This window comes from Balaenoptera physalus (assembly GCF_965194825.1).
Source record: "Balaenoptera physalus genome assembly, chromosome: 15".
Lineage (NCBI taxonomy): Eukaryota > Metazoa > Chordata > Mammalia > Artiodactyla > Balaenopteridae > Balaenoptera > Balaenoptera physalus.
In genome coordinates, this window is record NC_138894.1 from 22690161 (window position 1) to 22714585 (window position 24425).

Below are 24425 nucleotides of genomic sequence, written 5' to 3' on the forward strand. Positions count from 1 at the left end.
CACAAGGTTGTTCATCATCTAGTCGTGCTTTCCTGTCCACGCTGCTCCTCATGCCTCCTCCATCATACTTGCCAGCTTCACATTCGTTTTCCACACCTTTCCCATCTCAGTAGTCCAAACACACACACACACACACACACACACACACAAACACACAAACCCATTTGCTATTCCTAGGACACATATGCTGACTCAAATATACAAGATTATGCAAAACCACTCTCTGTGTGGGTCCCTCTTGCCCAGCAGACAAACTCCCACTGATCTTCCATGTCTCAACAAAAGCATGCTTTTTTCGGTCTTCTATGTTTCTTGGTTCACAAGGCATTCTAGGCAGAGATTTGACTACTTGGCACAGCAAATTGTTCTTTATTTTAATTAGGTGTTTATATGTTCTTCCCTCAAATAGGCAGAGTCTCATGCATCTTCACATCCTGGAACCAAGAGAACTGCCCATTATACAGGACACTTTTAAATCAATGTGTCAATGAAATCAATAATTCAGTGCATTCATGTATCTATGAACTTGAAAAATTCATTTTTACTTATTCTGCTTTTACTATATATGCTTGCAAATTAGAAAATGATGCAAAATAAAACAGCTCTATTGCATTGGAAGATGACAGCTTTCCCCACTATACAGCAAATAAAAGACAATCCTTATGCCCTGGACATTTATTACATATTACAGATTCTTAAAAGAGAAAAAGAGAGGTAGAACACTAAATTCATCTTTCATTATTAGTTGTATAATAATATTGGAAGACTACTCGTAACCTTAGAGTTTTAAGAAGTGTGTAATTTTTCTTTTTTAGCTTTAATTTAGATACATATATATTTGTTTATTAAGACTTTATTTTTAGAGCAGTTAAGGGTACAACAAAATTGAGTGGGAGGTACAAAAATTTCCCACATACCCCTTGTGCCCCCATATGCATAGCACTCCCCATTATCAACATCACTCACCAGAATGGTACATTTTTTACCAACAATGAAACTACACTGACTTATCATAATAACCCAGAGTCCATACTTTACCTTAGGGTTCACTCTTGGTGTTGTATTATCTATCGGTTTGAATAAATGTATAATGACATACGTACATCATTATAATATACAGAATATTTTCACTACCCTAAAAACCCTCTGTGCTTACCTATTCTTCTCCCACCTGGCCCCCCACTGCTCCTGGCAACCAAGGATCTTCTTATTTTCTCCGTAGCTTTGTCTTTTCCAGAATGTCATATACTTGGAATCATACAATAGGCAGACTTTTCAGATGACCTTCTTTCACTTAGCAATATGTATTTAAGATTCCTCCATGTCTTTCATGGCTTGATAGCTCACTTCTTCTCAAGACTGAATAATATTCCATTGTCTGAATGTATCCCAGTCTATTTAACCTTTAAAACACTGAAGGATATCTTGGCTGCTTCCAAAACTCAGAAGTAACGAAGAAAGCTGCTGTAAACATCCTTGTGCAGGTTTTTTTGTGTAGATATAAGTTTTCAACTCCTCTGAGTAAATATCGAAGGACGTGATGGCTGCATCTTATAAGAGTACGTTTAGTGTTGTATGAAACTGCCAAAACTGTTTCCCAAAGTGGCTGAACCACTTTGCATTCCCCCCAGCAATGAATGAGAGTTCCTATTGCTCCACATCCTTACCAGCATTTGGCATTGTCAGTGTTCAAAACTGTGGCCATTCTAGTAAGTGTGCACTGGTATCTAATTTTTGTTTTAATTTGCATCTCCCTGATGACCTATGATTTGCAGCATCTTTTCATACACTTATTTACTATCTGTACATCTTCTTTGATGAGGTACCTGTTAAGATCTTTGGCCTATTATTTAATTGGGTTGTTTGCTTTTTATTGTTGAGTTTTAAGGGTTCTCTGTATATTTCGGATAACTGTCTTTTATCAGATGTGTCCTCTGCAAATATTTTCTCCCAGTCTGTGGCTTATCTGCTAATTCTCTTGATAATTATCTTTTGCAGAGGAGAAGTTTTTAATTTTAATGAAGCCCAGTGTATTTTTTTCTTTCATGGATTGTGTCTTTGGTGTCATATCCAAAAAGTTATCACACACCCAAGGTCATCTAAGTTTACTCCTGTTTTCTTCTAGGAGTTTTATAGTATTGAGTTTTACATTTAAGTCTCCAATTCATTTTGTGTTAATTTTTGTGAAGAGCATAAAGTCTGGGTCTGGATTCATTTTTTTTTTTTGTATGTCGATGTCCAATTTTTCTAGCACCATTTGTTGAAAAGAGCATCTCTGCTCCATTGTATTACCTTTGCTCCTTTGTCAAAGACAGGTTGACTATATTTATGGCGGTCTATTTCTGGGCTATCAATTCTGTCCCACTAATCTATTTATCTGGTCTTTCACCAACACCACACTGTCTTGATTACTGTAACTTTATAGTAAGTCTTAAAGTTGGATAGTGCCAGTGCTCCAACTTTCTTCTGCTCCTTCAAAATTGTGTTGGCTATTCCGGGCCTTTTGCCTCTCCATACAAACTTTAGAACCAGTTTGTTGAAATCCATAAAATAACTTGGTATTTTGATTGGGAATGCATTGAATCTATAGACCAAGTTGGGAAGAACTGACATTTTGACAGTATTGAGTCTTCCTATCCCTGAACTTGGCATATCTCTCCATTTATTTAGTTCCTTGATTTTGTTTATCAAAGTTTTGTAGTTTTGCTTATAAAGATCTTATACATATTTTGTTAGATATTTAACCTAATTATTTAATTTGGGGAGGTACAAATGTAAATGATACTGTGTTTTCAATTTCAGATTTCACTTGCTCATTGTTAGTATATAGAAAAGCAAATGACTTCTGTATATTAATGTTGTATCCTGCAACCTTCCATAATCATTTATGAGTTCCAGGAGGTTTTTTTTGTTAATTCTTTTGCATTTTCTACATATATGATTGTCATTTGCAAACAAAAATAGCCTTACATCTTCTTATCTGATCTATTTACATGTTATTTCCTTTCCTTGCCTTATTGTATTAGCAACATCTTCCAGTATGATTTTGAAAAACATTAGTGAGCAGGTACCACCCTTGCCTTTTATCTGATCTTAATGGGAAAGCTTCAATTTTCTCACTATTACATTTGCTGTCAACTGTAGATTTTTTTTTTTTAGATATTCTTTATCAAGTTGAGAAAGTTCCCCACTATTCCTAGTTTACTGAGAGTTTTATTAGCAATGGGTATTGGATTTTGTCTAATGCTTTTCTGTACCTATTGATAAGATCACGTGATTTTTCTTTTTTAGTCTGTTGATGTGATGAATTACATTATTTGATTTTCAAATACTGAGTTCAACTATGTCATTACTGATTTTTCTGCCTGCTGGATCTGTCCATTTCTGAGAGAGGTGTGCTGAAGTCTCCAACTATGACAGTGGATTTACTGGATTCATCTATTCCCCCTTGTGGTTCTATTTATTTTGCCTCATTTGATGTTCTGTGCTTAGGTGCATACATGTTAATAAGTGTTATGTCTTCTTGGATAACAGACCCTTTTATCATGATATAATGCCTCTATTTAACCCTGATAACTTTCCTTCTTTTGAAGTCTCCTTTATCTGAAATTAATAAAGTTATTCCTGCTTTCTTTTAATTAGTACTAGCATACTATGTTTTTCTCCACCCATTCACTTTTAATCTATATGTGTTTCTATACTTAAAGTTGGTTTCTTGTAGACAACATAAAGTTGGGTAATGCTCTTTGATTCATTATGACAATCTCTGTCTTTCAGTGGTGCATGACATTCTAAGATTGTTGATATAGTTGGATCAGTATCTACCATATTCATTCACTGTTTTCTATTTGTTGCCCTTGCTCTCTGTTCCTATTTTTGTGTTCCACTCTTTTTCTGCCTTTGGTGGTTTTAATTGAGCATTTCATATGATTTCAGTTTCTCTCCTTTATTAGCATATGAGTTATACTTCTTTTTCTTGCAATTGTATTTTAATTTTTTAACCATTTTTTAAATTAAAAATTAATCCATGTTTATTGTAACGGTGAAAAAGGCATAAATATATGAAGAAAAAGTGTATAAGTTTAGCCCAACTCATTCTATCACTGCATCCCTTAGGAAACATGGAAACTATCTCAATTGTACTCTTCCACGGTCTTTCTCAGAACACACAAACATCAACAATGTGTATTTATTGATATAATTGTGTTTGCTTTTATATAAAAATGAGATTACACTGTATAGAGGACGTACTCTTCAATTTAACAATATAATGGGCATCCCTTCAGGTCACTAAATAAAGACCTAGATAATTCTCTTTTATAACTCTATGCAGTGGACAAACTCCTCCCTCCCAGCATTCATACATTATGTAATCACTTTGCTTAAATGCAGGAAGGACCTGGCTTGCTTCTAAGCAGCAGAATACAACAATGATGATGGGCTGAATGTGATTATGTGCACACGACTATGTACATAAGATTGTAACACCTGTCTTGCTATGAGAAACACTCTCCTTTGCTGGCTTTGAAGAGGCAAGCTGCCATGTTGTGAGCTGCCCTATAGAGAGGGCCATGCATCAAGCACCTGAGGGCCACCCCTAACCGCCACCCTCCATCTGGCAGCTTGGAAGGAAAAATATGTTACCAACAAACATGTGACCTTGGAAGTAAATCCTTCCCCATCTGATCAGAAAGAGCTCCAGGTGACACCATGATTGGAACTTTATGAGACCTGAAACAGAGGATCCAGCTAAGCCATGGCTGGACTCCTGATCCACAGAAACTATGAGATAATAAATGTTCATGGTTTTGAACCACTATGTTTGTGGCAATATTGTTACACAGCAATAGAAAACTAATACACTACATAATATTCTATAGTTTGGATATGCCACAGTGCATACAAACATTCTGTTGACAGACATTCTGGTTTCTAGGTTTTGCTATGATGTAATAAGCATCATTGAAGACCTTTGCTTATTTCTATAGGATACACTCAGAAAAGAGACAGCCACATCAAAAATATGTGAAAAAAAGAGATAATTTTCATTTTAAAATACGTTCATTATTTCTGTGAATATTACTGGTCCATTCCTCTATTCTCCTATGCCCTAATTTCTTCTAAAATCTCCTAACAGGTCCCTTTTCTCCAATCCACAATCTACAATATATTTTTCATGCTACAGCTAGAGTGAGCCTTGTAAAATTCAAATATGATTTTCTAATTTTGCTTTTTAAACCATGTTAATGGCTTCTCATTGTTCTAAGGATAAAGTTGAAACTCCTTACCACTGCTCCTATGTCTGTTATGACTGGCCCCTAATTTATACCCTCAGACAAATATCTCACTTATATCATCAGTCAGATATCTTTACTGTAGTAATAAAGTCATTCTCCACAACTTGAACTTGCCATGTGCAAATTTCACGAGTCCTGTGTGTATGTAGTTCTTTTTCTCAAAAATATATGCTGTTTCACATCCCCCACTCCATTCTCCACCCCTGGGCTAATGTCTAATTATGGTTTAACATCAAATTTACACATCTCTTATCCGGAAAGCCTCACCTGAAGTCCCTGCTCTTGGATTGCTGTGGAATCCTGTTTCTAAGCACAAAGTACATTCTATTAAAACTGAAGATACGAGGGTCACCATAGAAGGCTCACTTGCTGTCTTGTATAAAATGCTGTTTAAAGATGTGATTGCTGAGATTAACTTTCTAGCTCACAGACCTAAAAGAGGATGTAGGCCTCATAGGAAATTTTTCTCACCAATCAAAGCAGATGAAGCAGAGTTAAATGTCCCTCTTAATACATGCATGCAACTACTCCTTCCCTAATTTCCCCAAACTGAGCCAGAAAGAATATAGATCTCATCTAACAAGCCCAGAAATCTCCAAACCTGTCAGAAGGCCAATAAGAATCTCTGAAGGTTGCAGAATATAAGCTCATTAATTAACCATCTACAAAGGGCAGATACCTATTCTGAGCTAACCATTATTCTCAATTTATCTTCATCACAACCAAGGAAGTACCTGGAGGATTTGAGATTGCTGTCACCTTGAGACTGAGGCATGGGGTGTCAACGTGGCCACTACAGTCGTCAGTTTGGCTCTGATGCCGATGGTTCTTACTTCAGGCTCAGGAGTAAGAGAGCCAAACATATACAGATCCTGGTCTCCTCATGCTTCCCCTGGTTCCTTCTTGGCATGTAAACCACCAGGAAACTGGTCCTCCCCATTACAGTGACTTTCAGGACTCTTGGACACCAACCCACAGTAAGAAAAACATCTTCCATGTCCACCCAGGGCACACAAACATGTATCTGTATAATCAAAATAAAAGTTTTACAGTACCTACATTTTCAGATGCTCTTTTCTATTTTATTCTGTTTTTTTTTATCATTAATCAGGCCTCAGCATATTGATTTCACAGCCTATTAATATGGATTTACCCCCTTAGTTAGAAAAACACTGGTATTTTTTAAAGAGGTGTAAGTATCTTATTTACAGTATTGAGAGCCATAACCTTCTAGTTCTCAATTACAGCAATTATCATATCACAATCTATGACTCATTCATCAAACAAATATTAATTGAGCCTCTATTATATGATCCAAAGAGTCCTTTGTTGATCATCCTCCCTCTTTCTGTGTATCTCATTTTATAATATCACTCCATCAATGGTTAAACTCTAGCAATGCTGAATTTACCTTAAATTTCTTTCCTATCTTTTGATATTCTGTGCAAAACAATCATGGATTGTCTCCCCAAATATGTCAATTTGCAGACCATTGCTAACCCTTCTGGACTTTGGATTCTACCTCTCCTTTTGTGTGCCTTCCCTAACACATCAGGGAATGATTTGGCACTCCTAGTATACTCTCCATGCAGCAATATACTGGCACATATTGCCATAAGAACAATAATTATGCTCCACTGTAATTACCTGCATAGCCAGCCCCTGAAACAAGAACAAGGGCCATCTAGATGATCCCATGGCCAACCTGCGTCAGAAATCCCTTTCCCCACCTGCCACGCACACCTCACACATTAATACTCCACAGAACTGCATACTTATCACCATAACTATAGTTAATTACATTTTATTCCTATTTCCCCTTCTAGAGTATATACTGTTTGATTACAGAAACGGTGTTCCCAGCAATTATTCTCCCAGGATCTGGTACAGAAGTCAAAGCTTAAATCAATATTGATTTAATTAATTAATTAATGCTTACCATCAAAAACATACTGGTGACTTAGCTTCTACATGCTAGTCTTGAACCAGCATCATCTACTTGATTGAAATCCTCCCCCACATTATCTTCCCTAAAATATCTTCCCAATTGTAGTGTGTTCCCTGAATTGCTCTTCTTTTCACATTTTCCAATCCCTTCTCCTGGCTCGGTTTCATCTACGTCCCTCACCTGGTAAACATTCTTCAATTTTAATTACATGCTAATTGTGATGAATCACAACTGAAGTAATTTTAGAAGGTGAGATATTTGCTAACTATAAAGGAAAAAAGCCTAATGAAATTCAAATATCTTTCCTTGCTTATTACCCAAATTTACAGCTGTTTGCATAGCTCTATCTAATGAATATAGCTATTTTCATATCCAGCTGAATCCCTAATCTCTTTCTTGTTTCTGTTTAAAACTATCCTCCCCCAGAACTCAGGAAACAACCTTTCTTTTCTTTTTTTTTTTAATTAATTAATTAATTTATTTATTTTTGGCTGTGTTGGGTCTTCGTTTCTGTGCGAGGGCTTTCTCTAGCTGTGGTAAGCGGGGACCACTCTTCATTGCGGTGCGCCGGCCTCTCACTATCGCGGCCTCCCTTGTTGTGGAGCACAGACTCCAGACGCGCAGGCTCAGCAGTTGTGGCTCACGGGCTTAGTTGCTCCGCGGCATGTGGGATCTTCCCAGACCAGGGCTCGAACTCGTGTCCCCCGCATTGGCAGGCAGGTTCTCAACCACTGCGCCACCAGGGAAGCCCCAACCTTTCTTTTTTTAAAGAAGGAAAACAAGAAGGGGGCAGGTGAGGGGAGAGATGGGGGTTGCGGGACAAGAGAGACAGAGGGAAAGAGCTCTTCCATATGGCTCAAGAATTCTTTCACAACTGATGAAAGTCAAATTATGGAAATACTACTAAGAATGTGCCTGAGATGACGGATTGCTCCAGGTTTTGTCAAAGCTCTAATAACCTAAATTGTAAAATTTGAAACAAAGTAAAATCACAGTGAAATTAATCTTCTAGCTCTTTCAAACTAAACTGAATTTCCTTTCCTTCCGTTTATTGTCAATCATGAAAAATTCAACTTCTTGCATAAAAATGTTTATTTATAGAATATACTGTATACATTATATATTTTTTTGCATACTTGTCTGCAATAGTAAAAATTAGTTACTTAAGATTAAAGGTCTACATTCTATAATTTTAGTAATTTCCCTAACCTCATGTTGAATCTAAGAAGCCCATATAAAAGAACTTGTTAAATCTGTAATGATTATAAGACATTTTATGTCCAGAGTCATGCAAATTTCAGGCTTATGGTATTTCAAAAGGATATTCTCATCAGCATTTACTTGGAATGGAAGGAATGGATGGGTTGTGATAGGAGAGACTCTTACAAAAGCCTGGAAGCACAAAAGGCTGATTAGTCTGGCTTACTGTTTTCTTTCCTAAGTCCCTGGTCAAAACTCTTCATGGGCTACTTGCCCGTGTAGGTGTATATGCCCAAGTCTGTATGGATAACGCTAGCCAGCCTCCCAGGAAATGCAACAGTCACAATTGCACAGAAAATGGATGAGCACACATTTCTCACCATCATCAGAAAAATGTCAAGTACACACACAAGGTTCAGAATATCCTCTCTGCATTCAATAGCTAACACAGCATTATTAGCTTTAGGACAATCAAAGGCTTTTCTTGTAACAACAAAAATAAAATGCTGATAGACTATGATTCATGAACATCTCCCTCCTACAATCACCCCTAAAAAGCTTATTTATTTCAAAACAATAAAAACCTACTAAGATGGTTTTGCAACAATATTTATTGAACTCCAGTGTTAGTCCTAGCTCTTAGTCCATCATCGGTGAGTTACACAGTTAGTGGGCAAACAAAAAGTGACGCTATTAAGAAAGGATAATGCCTCATTAAAAATTAGTTTCCTTCTATTATTCAAAGAACTGTTTTTTAGTTTATATGAGTGATAGTGAGGTATCTTCTACAGACCTGGCTACCAAAATTCTCCCTCATGGCCCTCCCCTCCCCTCCTCCCCTCTCTTACTTTTCCCCATCCCCCTCCCCTTCTCTGTCCCCTTCCCCTCCCCTTCCTCTTCTTATTCTCTCTCTCTCTCTCTCTGGCACAGCGCGTGAAGACTGGGAAAAAGGACTCCAAGGCCACAGGGGATGGTTCAGCCATGGCAGAGAAAGTGTCTAGGTCTTTGAGTCACCCTGATAAATAGTCATCCAATTACAAATGCCTGTTCTGAACTCTGCTTGCATTGAAATATACTGAAATGAGGAGCTAGGGAGTGTTTATTATGCATTTAACTTTCCCTAACTAATATACCAATTGAAAAATAGTGTTTTCGTAGCATTGTTATTTAGATAAATATGTTTTTGTTTGTTCATTTTCTTTGCTAGGAGGGATGTGAAAAATGTCATTTATCAAACATCCATCATAGTTTAAATGATCATGAAATAAATTCTTTCTCCTCTTAAGAGCTGTTATGTAATTTATGTATGGCGTTTTCAGAGTATAATGCATCCAGCTTGGAAAGATTCAAACTTTCAGCAAAGAAAGGGAGTAATACACAGGAAATTCATAAACAAAGCAGGAAATTTAAGAAAATGAAATAAATTCTAGCCACTGGATCCGTAATAATTTCTTAAATACTGAGGCAGACTCATTCTTCAAATTCATATTGAACATTGGTGAAGATTGGAGAGAACTGAAAAAGACTCTCCATTTTTAAGGAGCCTTTTTTGTTTATTTGTTTTGAGTAAAGAACATACTTTATTCAGATTTCCTCAGTTTTTGCCTAATGTCCTTTTTCAGTTCCAGGATCCCATCGAGGATAGCACACTGCATTTAGTTGTCATATCTCCTTGGTCTTCTCTAGGCTGTGACAGCTTCTCAGATGCTCCTTGTTTTTGATGGCTTTGACAGTTTTGAGGAGTACTGGTCGGGTATTTCATAGAAAGCTCCTCATCTAGGGTTTGTCTGATATTTTCTCATAATTAGACTGGGGTTATGTGTTTTGGAGAAGATGACCACGGATGTAAAGCGCCACTCCTATTACATAGGCTATCAACATGACATCACTATTTACATTAAACTTTATCACCTGGCTGAGGTAATATTTGAAAAGTTTATCCACTGTAAAATTACTCTCCTTTTCCATACTGTAGCCTTTAAAGGAACTATGTGCAGCCCATGCTTAAGGAGTAGAGAGCCACGATACATAAATTATTAAAAAAATTTCTGCATGGGAAATTTGTCTAGTCTTCATCATTTATTTATTTATTCAATCATGTATTTACATCAGAATGGCCTTATGGATATTTTACACTTCATGTTATAATACAATACTACTTTATTTTATAGCTCCAATTGTCCCAACTTTGGCCACAGGGAGCTCTCTCAATTGGTCCCTGTGTCCCTTTCACATGTCCCCATTGTTGTGTTTTCATTTGATTTTTTTATTTTATTTTTTAACATCTTTATTGAAGTATAATTGCTTTACAATGTTGTATTAGTTTCTTATGTATAACAAGGTGAATCAGCTATACGTATACATCTACCCCCATATCCCCTCCCTCTGCGTCTCCCTCCTACCCTCCCTATCCCACCCCTCTAGGTGGTCACAAAGCACCTAGCTGATCTCCCTGTGCCACATGGCTGCTTCCCACTAGCTATCTATTTTACATTTGTACTGTATATATGTCAATGCCACTCTCTCACTTGGTCCCAGCTTACCCTTCCCCCTCCCCACGTCCTCAGGTCCATTCTCTACATCTGCATCTTTATTCCTGTCCTGCTACTAGGTTCATCAGAACCTTTTTTTTTAGATACCATATATGTGTGTCAGCATACAGTTTTTGTTTTTCTCTTTCTGACTTACTTCGCTCTGTATGACAGACTCTAGGTCCATCTACCTCACTACAAATAACTCATTTCTTTTTATGGCTGAGTAATATTCCATTGTATATATGTGCCACATCTTCTTTATCCATTCATCCGATGATGGACACTTAGGTTGCTTCCATGTCCTGGTTAATGCAAATAGTACTGTAATAAACATTGTGGTACATGACTCTTTTTAAATTATGGTTTTCTCAGGGTATATGCCCAGTAGTGGAATTGCTGGGTCATATGATAGTTCTATTTTTAGTTTTTTAAGGAACCTCCATGCTGTTCTCTATAGTAGCTGTATCTATTTACATTTCCACCAACAGTGTAAGAGGCTTCCCTTTTCTCCACACCCTCTCCAGCGTTTATTGTTTGTAGAGTTTTCAATGATGGCCATTCTGAGCGGTGTGAGGTGATACCTCATTGTAGTTTTGATTTGCATTTCTCTAATGATTAGTGATGTTGAGCATCCTTTCATGCATTTGTTGGCAATCTGTATATCTTCTTTGGAGAAATGTCTGTTTAGGTCTTCTGCCCATTTTTGGATTGGGTTGTTTGTTTCTTTGAAATTGAGCTTCATGAGCTGCTTGTATATTTTGGAGATTAGTCCTTTGTTAGTTGCTTCATTAGCAAATATTTTCTCCCATTCTGATGGTTGTCTTTTCATATCGTTTTTGGATTCCTTTGCTGTGCAAAAGCCTTTAACTTTCATTAGATTGCATTTGTTTATTTTTGTCTTTATTTCCATTTCTCAAGGAGGTGGGTCAAAAAGGATCTTGCTGTGATTTATGTCAAAGAGTGTTCTTCCTATGTTTACCTCTAAGAGTTTTATACTGTCTGGCCTTACATTTAGGTCTTTAATCCATTTTAAGTTAATTTTGGGATATCATGTTAGGAAGTGTTCTAATTTTATTCTTTTATATGTAGCTGTCCAGTTTTCCCAGCACCACTAAATGAGGAGGCTGTCTTGCCTCCTTTGGCAAAGATAAGGTGGCCATATGTACGAGGGTTTATCTCTGGGCTTCTTATCCTCTTCTATTGATCTATATTTCTGTTTTTGTGCCAGTACCATATTGTCTTGATTACTGTAGCTTTGTAGTATAGTCTGAAGTCCAGGAGCCTGATTCCTCCAGCTCCGTTATTCTTTCTCAAGATTGCTTTGGCTATTTGGGGTCTTCTGTGTTTCCATACAAATTGTGAAATTTTTTGTTCTAGTTCTGTGGAAAATGCCATTGGTAGTTTGATAGGGATTGCAGTGAATCTATAGATTGCTTTGGGTAGTATAGTCATTTTCACAATGTTGATTCTTCCAATCCAAGAACATGGTGTATCTCTCCATCTATTTGTATCATTTTTAATTTCTTTCATCAGTGTCTTATAGTTTTCTGCATACAGGTATTTTGTCTCCATAGGTAGGTTTATTCCTAGGTATTTTATTCTTTTTGTTGGAATGGTAAATAGGAGTGTTTCCTTAATTTCTCTTTCAGATATTTCATCATTCATGTATAGGAATGCAAGAGATTTCTGTGCATTAATTTTGTATCCTGCTACGTTACCAAATTCATTGATTAGCTCTAGCAGTTTTCTGGTAGCATTTTTAGGATTCTCTATGTATAGTATCATGTCATCTGCAAACAGTGACAGCTTTAATTCTTCTTTTCCTATATGGATTCCTTTCATTTCCTTTTCTTCTCTGACTGCTGTGGCTAAAACTTCCAAAACTATGTTGAATAATAGTGGTGAGAGTGGGCAACCTTGTCTTCTTCCTGATCTTAGAGGAAATGGCTTCAGTTTTTCACCATTAAGACCAATGTTGGCTGTGGGTTTCTCATATATGGCCTTTATTATATTGAGGTAACTTCCCTCTCTGCCTATTTTCTGAAGAGTTTTTATCATAAATGGGTGTTGCATTTTGTTGAAAGCTTTTTCTGCATCCACTGAGATTATCATACGGTTTTTATCCTTCAATTTGTTAATATGGTGTATCATATTGATTGATTTGCATATATTGAAGAATCCTTGCATTCCTGGGATACACCACACTTGATCATGGTGTATGATCCTTTTAATCTGTTGTTGGATTCTATTTGGTAGTATTTTGTTGAGGATTTTTGCATCTATGTTCATCAGTGATATTGGCCTGTAGTTTTCTTTTTTTGTGACATCTTTGCCTGGTTTTTGTATCAGCGTTATGGAAGACTCATAGAATGAGTTTGGGAGTGTTCTTCCCTCTGCTATATTTTGGAAGAGTTTGAGAAAGATAGGTGTTAGCTCTTCTCTAAATGATTGATATAATTTGCTTGTGAAGCCATCTGGTACTGGGCTTGTGTTTGGAAGATTTTTAATCACAGTTTCAATTTCAGTGCTTGTGATTGGTCTGTTTATGTTTTCTATTTCTTCCTGGTTCAGTCTCAGAAGGTTGTACTTTTCTAAGAATTTGTCCATTTCTTCCAGGTTGCCCATTTTTTTGGCATATAGTTGCTTGCAGTAATCTCTCAGGATCCTTTGTATTTCTGCAGTGTCAGCTGTTACTTCTTTTTCATTTCTAATTATGTTGATTAGAGTCTCCTCCCTTTTTTCTTGATGAATCTGGCTAATGGTTATTCAATTATGTTTACCTTCTCAAAGAACGAGCTTTTAGCTTTATTGATCTTTGCTATTGTTACCTTCATTGCTTTTTCATTGATTTCTGATCTGATCTTCATGATTTCTTTCCTTCTGCTAACTTTGGGTTTCTTTTGTTCTTCTTTCTCTAATTGCTTTAGGTGTAAGGTTAGGTTGCTTATTTGAGATTTTTCTTGTCTCTTGAGGTAGGATTGTATTGCTATAAACTTCCCTCTTAGAACTGCTTTTGCTGCATCCCATACGTTTTGGGTCGTTCTGTTTTCATTGTCATTTGTTTCTAGGTATTTTTTTTTTATTTTCTCTTTGATTTCTTCAGTGATCTCTTGGTTATTTAGTAGCATATTGTTTAGCCTCCATGTGTTTGTATTTTTTACAGTTTTTTCCTGTAATTGATATGTAGTCTCATAGTGTTGTGGTCGGAAAAGATACTTGATAAGATTTCAATTTTCTTAAATTTACCAAGGCTTGATTTGTGACCCAAGATATGATCTATCCTGGAGAATGTTCCATGAGCCCTTGAGAAGAAATTGTATTCTGTTGTTTTTGGATGGAATGTCCTATAAATATCAATTAAGTCTATCTTGTTTAATGTATCATTTAAAGCTTGTGTTTCCTTATTTATTTTCATTTTGGATGATCTGTTCATTGGTGACAGTGGGGTGTCAAAGTCCCCTACTATGATTGTGTTACTGTTGATTTCCCCTTTTATGGTTGTTAGCATTTTCCTTATGTATTGAGGTGCTCCTATGTTGGGTGCATAAATATTTACAATTGTCATATCTTCCTCTTGGATTGATCTCTTGATCATTATGTAGTGTCCTTCTTTGTCTCTTGTAATAGTCTTTATTTTAAAGTCGGTTTTGTCTAATATGAGAATTGCTACCCCAGCTTTCTTTTGATTTCCATTTGCATAGAATATCTTTTTCCATCCCCTCACTTTCAGTCTGTATGTGTCCCTAGGTCTGAAGTGGGTCTCTTGTAGACAGCATATGCACAGGTCTTGTTTTTGCATCCATTCAGGCAGTCTATGTCTTTTGGATGGAGCATTAATCCATTTACATTTAAGGTAATTATTGATATGTATATTCTTATTACCATTTTCTTAATTGTTTTGGGTTTGTTATTGTAGGTCTTTTTCTTCTCTTGTGATTCCTGCCTAGAGAAGTTCCTTTAGCATTTGTTGTAAAGCTCGTTTGGTGGTGCTGAACTCTCTTAGCTTTTGCTTGTCTGTAAGGGTTTTAATTTCTCTGTCAAATCTGAATGAGATCCTTGCTGGGTACTGTAATCTTGGTTGTAGGTTTTTCCCTTTCATCACTTTAAATATGTCCTGCCACTCCCTTCTGGCTTGCAGAGTTTCCGCTGAAAGATCAGTTGGTAGCCTTATAGGGATTCCCTTGTATGTTATTTGTTGCTTTTCCCTTAGCACTTTTAATATTTTTTCTTTGTATTTAATTTTTGATAGTTTGATTAATATGTGTCTTGGCGTGTTTCTCCTTGGATTTATCCTGTGTGGGACTCTCTGTGCTTCCTGGACTTCACTGACTATTTCAACTAAAATCTCTTCAAATATTTTCTCAGTCCCTTTCTTTTTTTCTTCTGCTTCTGGGACCCCTACAATTCAAATGTTTGTATGTTTAATATTGTCCCAGAGGTCTCTGAGTCTGTCCTCAATTCTTTTCATTCTTTTTTCTTTTTTCTGCTCTGCAGTAGTTATTTCCACTATTTTATCTTCCAGGTCACTTATCCGTTTTTCTGCCTCAGTTATTCTGCTATTGATTCCTTCTAGAGAATTTTTAATTTCATTTATTGTGTTGTTCATCATTCTTTGTTTGCTCTTTAGTTCTTCTAGGTCCTTGTTAAACATTTCTTGTATATTCTCCATTCTATTTCCAAGGTTTTGGATCATCTTTATTATCATTACTGTGAATTCTTTTTCAGGTAGACTGCCTATTTCCTCTTCATTTGTTTGGTCTGGTGGGTTTTTACCTTGCTCCTTCACCTGCTGCATATTTCTCTGTCTTCTCAGTTTGCTTAACTTTCTGTGTTTGGGGTCTCCTTTTCACAGGCTGCAAGTTCATGCTCCTGTTGTTTTTGGTGTCTGCCCCCAGTGGGTAAGGTTGGTTCAGTGGGTTGTGTAGGCTTCCTGGTGGAGGGGACTGGTGCCTGTGTTCTGGTGGATGGGGCTGGATCTTGTTTTTCTGTTGGGCAGGGCCGCGTCTGGTGGTGTGTTTTGTGGTGTCTGTGAACTTATTATGATTTTACGCAGCCTCTCTGCTAACGGGTGGGGTTGTGTTCCTGTCTTGCTAGTTGTTTGGCATGCGGTGTCCAGCATTGGAGCTTGCTGGCTGTTGAGTGGAGCTGGGTCTTAGTGTGGAGATGGAGATCTCTGGGAGATCTCCTGTCTACTGATATTACATGGGGACGAGACGTCTCTGGTGGTCCAATGTCCTGAACTCAGCTCTCCCACCTCAGAGGCTCAGGCCTGACACCAGGCTGGAGCACCAAGACCCCGTCAGCCACACGGCCAGGTACATGGGGAGTTTCTTACCTTTTGGGAAGTTGAGGTCTTCTGCCAGTGTTCAGTAGGTGTTCTGTAGAAGTTGTTCCACATGTCGATGTATTTTTTATGTATTTGTGGCGAGGAAGGTGATCTCCATGTCTTATTCCTTCACCATTTTGAAACACTTTAGTTAGATTTTTTTTCCCCTTATTTTCTGGCACTTTAAGACACTCGAGGCTCATGTTGTATATTTCTGGCTCAAACCTAGGATCAGTCATTTCTCAAAGGAGTCCTGATTTCTTTTATTGGAGAATTTTATTAGAAACCAAGTTCTGAGTGCTGGCATGCTCATTGTTTCTAAGCCCTCTCAGCTATCAGAAAATGGAAAACTGCATGTGTACACTAACCCAGGTATATACACATATCTTTCTATAGGTAACCACCTTTATCTATATTAAGTAAACATGATTTTATTCCAACTGTTTCCCATCTGTGGTTTTCCTCACCAAAACCCATAACTCCAGTCGAATCATGAGAAAAAAATTTAGTGATTCAAATATTCCATACTCCTTTCACAAATTACAGTGCAACAGGCAGGCAATATATTTTTGGTAGGCACTGCCAACAGCACTGTTCTTCAGTGGTCTCATGCCACAGCCTTCAAGGAGGTCCAGGGTCAGGGTCAAAGCCATAGCCATGACCTCAGATCAACTGAGGTGAGAAGTTAGAAAGCTGGAAGGGGCTGGAATGAGTGGGCTTCATAGGCTGTGATCAGGAGTTTGTAAATTATCAATGGGTGATGGAAGTTAGTGAGGAATATTAAAACACACAATGACATAAATAGATTTTCTGCAAATCCTGGCTACAAACATTTTACTGCTGTGGGTATAGAGAATGACAAAGCCAACTGAGAACACATCACACTGAAAAAAATATCGTTTTTTACTTACTAAGGAAAAGAATCACATAGCATCCTACTCATGTTACTTATTGTAGATTGTTACCATTTAAATTGCAAAAAAAGCTTTAAAAATCTGAAAATCAAGTGAGTCAGTAAAAAAGAGAATTTTACGTTCCTTTCTTTATAAGTACACCTCCTATCTGCAAGGAAGAAAATGTTCAAGTCTGCCGTTAAGTGCTGTATTGCTGTGCAAATTTTCTGGCTCTCACGTAAGATGCATCTGCTTTTAAGTCAGTGACATTATGAGATGCAGAATCTGTCTGAAGCATTTAATATCAGTAAAGCAGGCAACAGCAGCAGGGGTATTTTTCATGACACACCTGTTGAAATGTGATGCTATGTTCAAACACTTTCTTAATGACAACCATTCACCCACAGTATTAAGGAGCCTCAAATAAGGTGTTCTAAAATCTGGAGATTCAACTCTTGTGTCAAAACAACTCAAGGCGTAAAGTGAAAATCACTATTTGGAAACTAGAAAAGTAATAAAATTAGAAAACTGCAATAAATAATGTCAGCAGGGCCCATTGCAGCCAAGGGTAAACAATCTGTTCTTCAGGAATTATTAAGGCAGTGAGATCTCAAGTCATGCTAGCATTGCTATTGTGGGCACAACCTCGGACAGCTGGAGCTGATACCCAATTATCACTCTTGGTGTAGGATCTGGCATGGCAGGGCCCTTCTTCTTCTTTTATAATTTTCATCACCAGGTAAGGAGAGCATGTGCTCATTCTCTTCAAACCTGATGGAGTACAGTGGCCAGAACTCTTCATTTAATGCTTATCTACATATTTTTGTGTGCACATCTCTTCTCTCCAGCTGCAAACTGAGCCTCTGGAAGTCTAGCCCGTGAGTGAAACACTTGGGAACTTTCATAGTGTTTAACACAGGGATGGGCCCTTATATGAACTCTTGCTCCAACTTCAAGGCTTAATTTACTGAATGGCAATTTTGGAGTCCAGAAATAAGAAGGGAATATACAAAGTCCTAGAGACTTGGGAAGAAAAACAAGAAGGGAAGATGAGGGACCCATTCAGGGAACATATGTTACAGAACTTACATGAAAGAACATTTAAGAGCATACACTGTCTTCAGGGTTTAAGAGGCTTCTCTCAGGCATTTTTTTTAAAAATTCATTTTATTCAAGTATAGTTGATTTATAATGCATTAATGTCTGCTCTACAGCAAAGTGATTCAGTTATACATATGTATACATCATTTTCCATATTCTTTTCCACACCTTATTTGAGGCTCTTTAATATTGTGGGTGAATGGTTGTCATTAAGAAAGTGTTTGAATATAGCATCACATTTCAATAGGTGTGTCATGAAAAATACCCCTGCTGCTGTTGCCTGCTCCACTGATACTAAATGGCTGATATTATATCACTGAATATAGTTCCTTGTGCTATACAGTAGGACCTTGTTGTTTATCCATTCTCTATATAATAGTGTGCATTTACTAATCCCAAAGTCCTAGGCTTTTTTTTTTTTTTTTCCTTTTTTCTCCTCAGCAAACTAAACCTCCCATTGACATAGGAATTAAATTTTCATACCTGAAAAGTAACCCCAAACCATCACCCTTAAGAACTGGTTCTGAACCAGTTAGGCAGATGAAGGGAATCCTTTAACTATCATACAAAGAAGAATACTTGCAGGGAAAAGAAAAGGGAAAGGAAATATGACAAAATCTTAAGCAAAAATTTTAATATACATTGGGAAAACTCACCTATGAGGAAATTCAAACAAAATAGGATCTTCTGAAAAAGATTTTAAAATAAGCGCATGGCAGACATATTGGCTGTTGCCCAAAGAACACACCCCTTTCCTCCATGTCCCAGACATTAGGTGCACATCCCTAAGGCTTAAGGCTTACCTAACTCCCTCTTGTTTACCAATCATTGGTCTAAGGGTGTGTGTCTGTGTGTGTCGTGTGTGCAGGCCTCGCTCTGATCAAAGGGACATGAAGGGCCTAAAACTGGAGAGAGTTTCCTCTCTGATTGGACAGAAAAAAAAAGCTTTTTGACACCATCCTCCTTACTTTGTGCTTTGAAACCAACTTTCACATGAGAACAGGAGAGGAGTTGAGACGGGCATTTTTTGACCCCTAAGAGGAACTAGCACTCTGGAGTGATGCAAGAAGCACAAGAAGCAGCTGGGCCCCTGGTGGCCTCATGGGGTCCCTAGCCAAACTTGGCCTGCTTTCCTCCAGACGTCTCATTCCTGAACAATAAAGCTGAATGATTTTATCACTATTGGTCAAGTTCTTTGCTATCTGTAAATGCATCCAAACATATACAGTATGTTTAAAGCCCTTAGAAATATAAAGGAAGGAGTAATAAACATAAAGCAAAACCATGAATTCTTTAGCAGAATGGTGAATAAGAGTCAGATACAGAGGGTCCTCGGGAAGATGGCGGAAGAGTAAGACGCGGAGATCACCTTCCTTCCCACAGATACAGTAGAAATACATCTACACGTGGAACTGCTCCCACAGAACACCCACTGAACACTGGCAGAAAACGTCCGATCTCCAAAAAGGCAAGAAACTCCCCCCGTACTTGGGTAGGGCAAAAGAAAAAAGAAATAACAGAGACAAAAGAATAGGGACGGCACCTGCACTAGTGGGAGGGAGCCGTGAAGGAGGAAAGATTTCCACGCACTAGGAAGCCCCTTAGCGGGCGGAGACTGCGGGTGGCAGAGGGGGGAAGCTTCGGAGCCACGGAGGAGAGCGCAGCCACAGGGGTGCGGAGGGCAAAGCTGAGAGGTTCCCGCACGGAGGCTCGGCGCCGAGCAGCACTCTCCAGCCCGAGAAGCTTGTCTGCTCACCCGCCGGGGCGGGCGGGGCTGGGAGCTGAGGCTCGGGCTTCGGTCGGATCGCAGGGAGAGGACTGGGGTTGGCGGCGTGAACACAGCCTGAAGGCGTTAGTGCACCACAGCTAGCCAAGAGGGAGTCCGGGAAAAAGTCTGCAGCTGCCGAAGAGGCAAGAGACTTTTTCTTCCCTCTTTGTTTCCTGGTGCGCGAGGAGAGGGGATTCAGAGCGCTGCCTAAACGAACTTCAGAGACGGGCGCGAGCCGCAGCTACCAACGCGGATCCCACAGCAACAGGGGCGCAGAGGGAAAAACGGAGAGATTCCCGCACAGAGGCTCGGCGCCGAGCAGCACTCTCCAGCCCGAGAGGCTTGTCTGCTCCCCCGCCGGGGCGGGCGGGGCTGGGAGCTGAGGCTCCGGTTTCGGTTTCGGTTGGATCGCAGGGAGAGGACTGGGGCTGGCAGCGTGAACACAGCCTGAAGGGATTAGCGCACAACAGCTGGCTGGGAGGGAGACCGGGAAAAAGTCTGCAGCTGCCGAAGAGGCAAGGGACTTTTTCTTGCCTCTTTGTTTCGCGGCGCGCAAGGAGAGGGGATTCAGAGCGCCGCCTAAACGAACTCCAGAGAAAGGCGTGAGCCGCGGCGATCAGCACGGACCCCAGAGACGGGCGTGAGACGCTGGGGCTGCTGCTGCCGCCTCCAAAAAGCCTGTGTGTGAGCACAAGTCACTCTCCACATCGCCCCTCCCGGGAGCCTGTGCAGCCCGCCACTGCCAGGGTCCCGTGATCCGGGGACAAGTTCCCCGGGAGAACGCACTGCCCGCCTCAGGCTGGTGCAACGTCACGCCGGCCTCGGCCGCCGCAGGCTCACCCCGCCTCCTCTGTACACCTCCCTCCCCGCGGCCTGAGTGAGCCAGAGCCCCCGAAGCAGCTGCTCCTTTAACCCCGTCCTGTCTGTGCGGGGAATAGACGCCCTCAGGCGACCTACACGCAGAGGCGGGTCCAAATCCAAAGCTGAACCCCAGGAACTGTGCGAACAGGGAAGATAAGGGGAAATCTCTCCCAGCAACCTTAGAAGCAGAGGATTAAAACTCCACAAACAACTTGATGTGCCTGCATCTGGTGAATACCTGAATAGACAACGAATCATCCCAAATTCAGGAGGTGGACTTTGGGAGCAGGATATATTAATTTTTCCCCTTTTCCTTTATTTGTGAGTGTATATGTATATGCTTCTGGGTGCGATTTTGTCTGTATAGCTTTGCTTTACAATAGCTTTATTTTACTTCACTATATTATAGCCTCTTTCTTTCTTTCTTTCTTTCTTTCTATTTTTTCTCCCTTCTACTCTGAGCCGTGTGGACGAAAGGCTCTTGGTGCTCCAGCCAGGCATCAGGGCCGTGCCTCTGAGGTGGGAGAGCCAACTTCAGGACACTGGTCCACAAGAGACCTCCCAGCTTCACGTAATACCAAACGGCAAAAATCTCTCAGAGATCTCCATCTCAACATCAAGACCCAGCTTCACTCAACGACCAACAAGCTACAGTGCTGGACACCCTATGCCAAACAACTAGCAAGACAGGAACACAGCCCCATCCATTAGCAGAGAGGCTGCCTAAAATCATAATAAGGCCACAGACACCCCAAAATACACCACCAGACGTGGACGTGCCCACCAGAAAGACAAGAGCCAACCTCATCCACCAGAGCTCAGGCACTAGTTCCCTCCACCAGGAAGCCTACACAACCCACTGAACCAACCTTAGCCACTGGGGACAGATACCAAAAACAACAGGAACTACGAACCTGCAGCCTGTGAAAAGGAGACCCCAAACACAGTAAGATAAGCAAAATGAGACGACAGAAAAACACACAGCAGATGAAGGAGCAGGGTCAGAACATACCAGACTTAACAAATGAAGAGGAAATAGGTAGTCTACCTGAAAAAGAATTCAGAATAATGATAGTAAGGATGATCCAAAATCTTGGAAATAGAATAGACAAAATGCAAGAAACATTTAACAAGGACGTAGAAGAACTAAAGAGGAACCAAGCAATGATGAAAACCACAATAAATGAAATTAAAAATACTCTAGATGGGATCAATAGCAGAATAACTGAGGCAGAAGAAAGGATAAGTGACCTGGAAGATAAAATGGTGGAAATAACTACTGCAGAGCAGGATAAAGAAAAAAGAATGAAAAGAACTGAGGACAGTCTCAGAGACCTCTGGGACAACATTAAACGCGCCAACATTCGAATTATAGGGGTCCCAGAAGAAGAAGAGAAAAAGAAAGGGACTGAGAAGATATTTGAAGAGATTATAGTTGAAAACTTCCCTAATATGGGAAAGGAAATAGTTAATCAAGTCCTGGAAGCACAGAGAGTCCCATACAGGATAAACCCAAGGAGAAACACACCAAGACACATATTAATCAAACTATCAAAAATTAAATATAAGGAAAACATATTAAAGGCAGCAAGGGAAAAAAAACAAATAACACACAAGGGAATCCCCATAAGGTTAACATCTGATCTTTCAGCAGAAACTCTGCAAGCCAGAAGGGAGTGGCAGGATATACTTAAAGTGATGAAGGAGAAAAACCTGCAACCAAGATTACACTACCCAGCAAGGATCTCATTCAGATTCGATGGAGAAATTAAAACCTTTACAGACAAGCAAAAGCTGAGAGAGTTCAGCACCACCAAACCAGCTTTACAACAAATGCTAAAGGAACTTCTCTAGGCAAGAAACACAAGAGAAGGAAAACACCTACAATAACAAACCCAAAACATTTAAGAAAATGGGAATAGGAACATACATATCGATAATTACCTTGAATGTAAATGGATTAAATGCTCCCACCAAAAGACACAGGCTGGCTGAATGGATACAAAAACAAGACCCATATATATGCTGTCTACAAGAGACCCACTTCAGACCTAGAGACACATATAGACTGAAAGTGAGGGGATGGAAAAAGATATTCCATGCAAATGGAAATCAAAAGAAAGCTGGAGTAGCAATTCTCATATCAGACAAAATAGACTTTAAAATAAAGACTATTACAAGAGACAAAGAAGGACACTATATAATGATCAAGGGATCGATACAAGAGGAAGGTATAACAATTGTAAATATTTATGCACCCAACAAAAGAGCACCTCAATACATAAGGCAAATACTAACAGCCATAAAAGGGGACATCGACAGCAACACAATCATAGTAGGGGACTTTAACACCCCACTCTCACCAATGGACAGATCATCCAAAATGAAAATAAATAAGGAAACACAAGCTTTAAATGATACATTAAACAAGATAGACTTAATTGATATTTATAGGACATTCCATCCAAAAACAACAGAATACACATTTTTCTCAAGTGCTCATGGAACATTCTCCAGGATAGATCATATCTTGGGTCACAAATCAAGCCTTGGTAAATTTAAGAAAATTGAAATAGTATCAAGTATCTTTTCCGACCACAACGCTATGAGACTAGATATCAATTACAGGAAAAGACCTGTAAAAAATACAAACACATGGAGGCTACACAATACATTACTTAATAACGAAGTGATCACTGAAGAAATCAAAGGGGAAATCAAAAAATACCTAGAAACAAATGACAATGGAGATACGACGACCCAAAACCTATGGGACGCAGCAAAAGCAGTGCTAAGAGGGAAGTTTATAGCAATACAAGCCTACCTCAAGAAACAGGAAACATCTCGAATAAACAACCTAACCTTGCACCTAAAGCAATTAGAGAAAGAAGAACAAAAAAACCCCAAAGCCAGCAGAAGGAAAGAAATTATAAAGATCAGGTCAGAAATAAATGAAAAAGAAATGAAGGAAACAATAGCAAAAATCAATGAAACTAAAAGCTGGTTCTTTGAGAAGATAAACAAAATTGATAAACCATTAGCCAGACTCATCAAGAGAAAAAGGGAGAAGACTCAGATCAATAGAATTAGAAATGAAAAAGGAGAAGTAACCACTGACACTGCAGAAATACAAAAGATCATGAGAGATTACTACAAGCAACTCTATGCCAATAAAATGGACAACCTGGAAGAAATGGACAGATTCTTAGAAAGGCACAAACTGCCGAGACTGAACCAGGAAGAAATAGAAAATATGAACAGACCAATCACAAGCACTGAAATTGAAACTGTGATTAAAAACCTTCCAACAAACAAAAGCCCAGGACCAGATGGCTTCACAGGTGAATTCTATCAAACATTTAGAGAAGAGCTAACACCTATCCTTCTCAAACTCTTCCAAAATATTGCAGAGGGAGGAACACTCCCAAACTCATTCTACGAGGCCACCATCACCCTGATACCAAAACCAGACAAAGATGTCACAAAGAAAGAAAACT

The 24425-nt window shown here is 39.1% G+C and overlaps 1 protein-coding gene across 1 annotated transcript in view; it reads right to left on the reverse strand.

The window, feature by feature from the left end:
- Positions 1-24425, reverse strand: part of CTNNA2 (catenin alpha 2) — a 1185886-nt gene that overhangs the window by 1052886 nt on the left and 108575 nt on the right. The window lies entirely within an intron of this gene.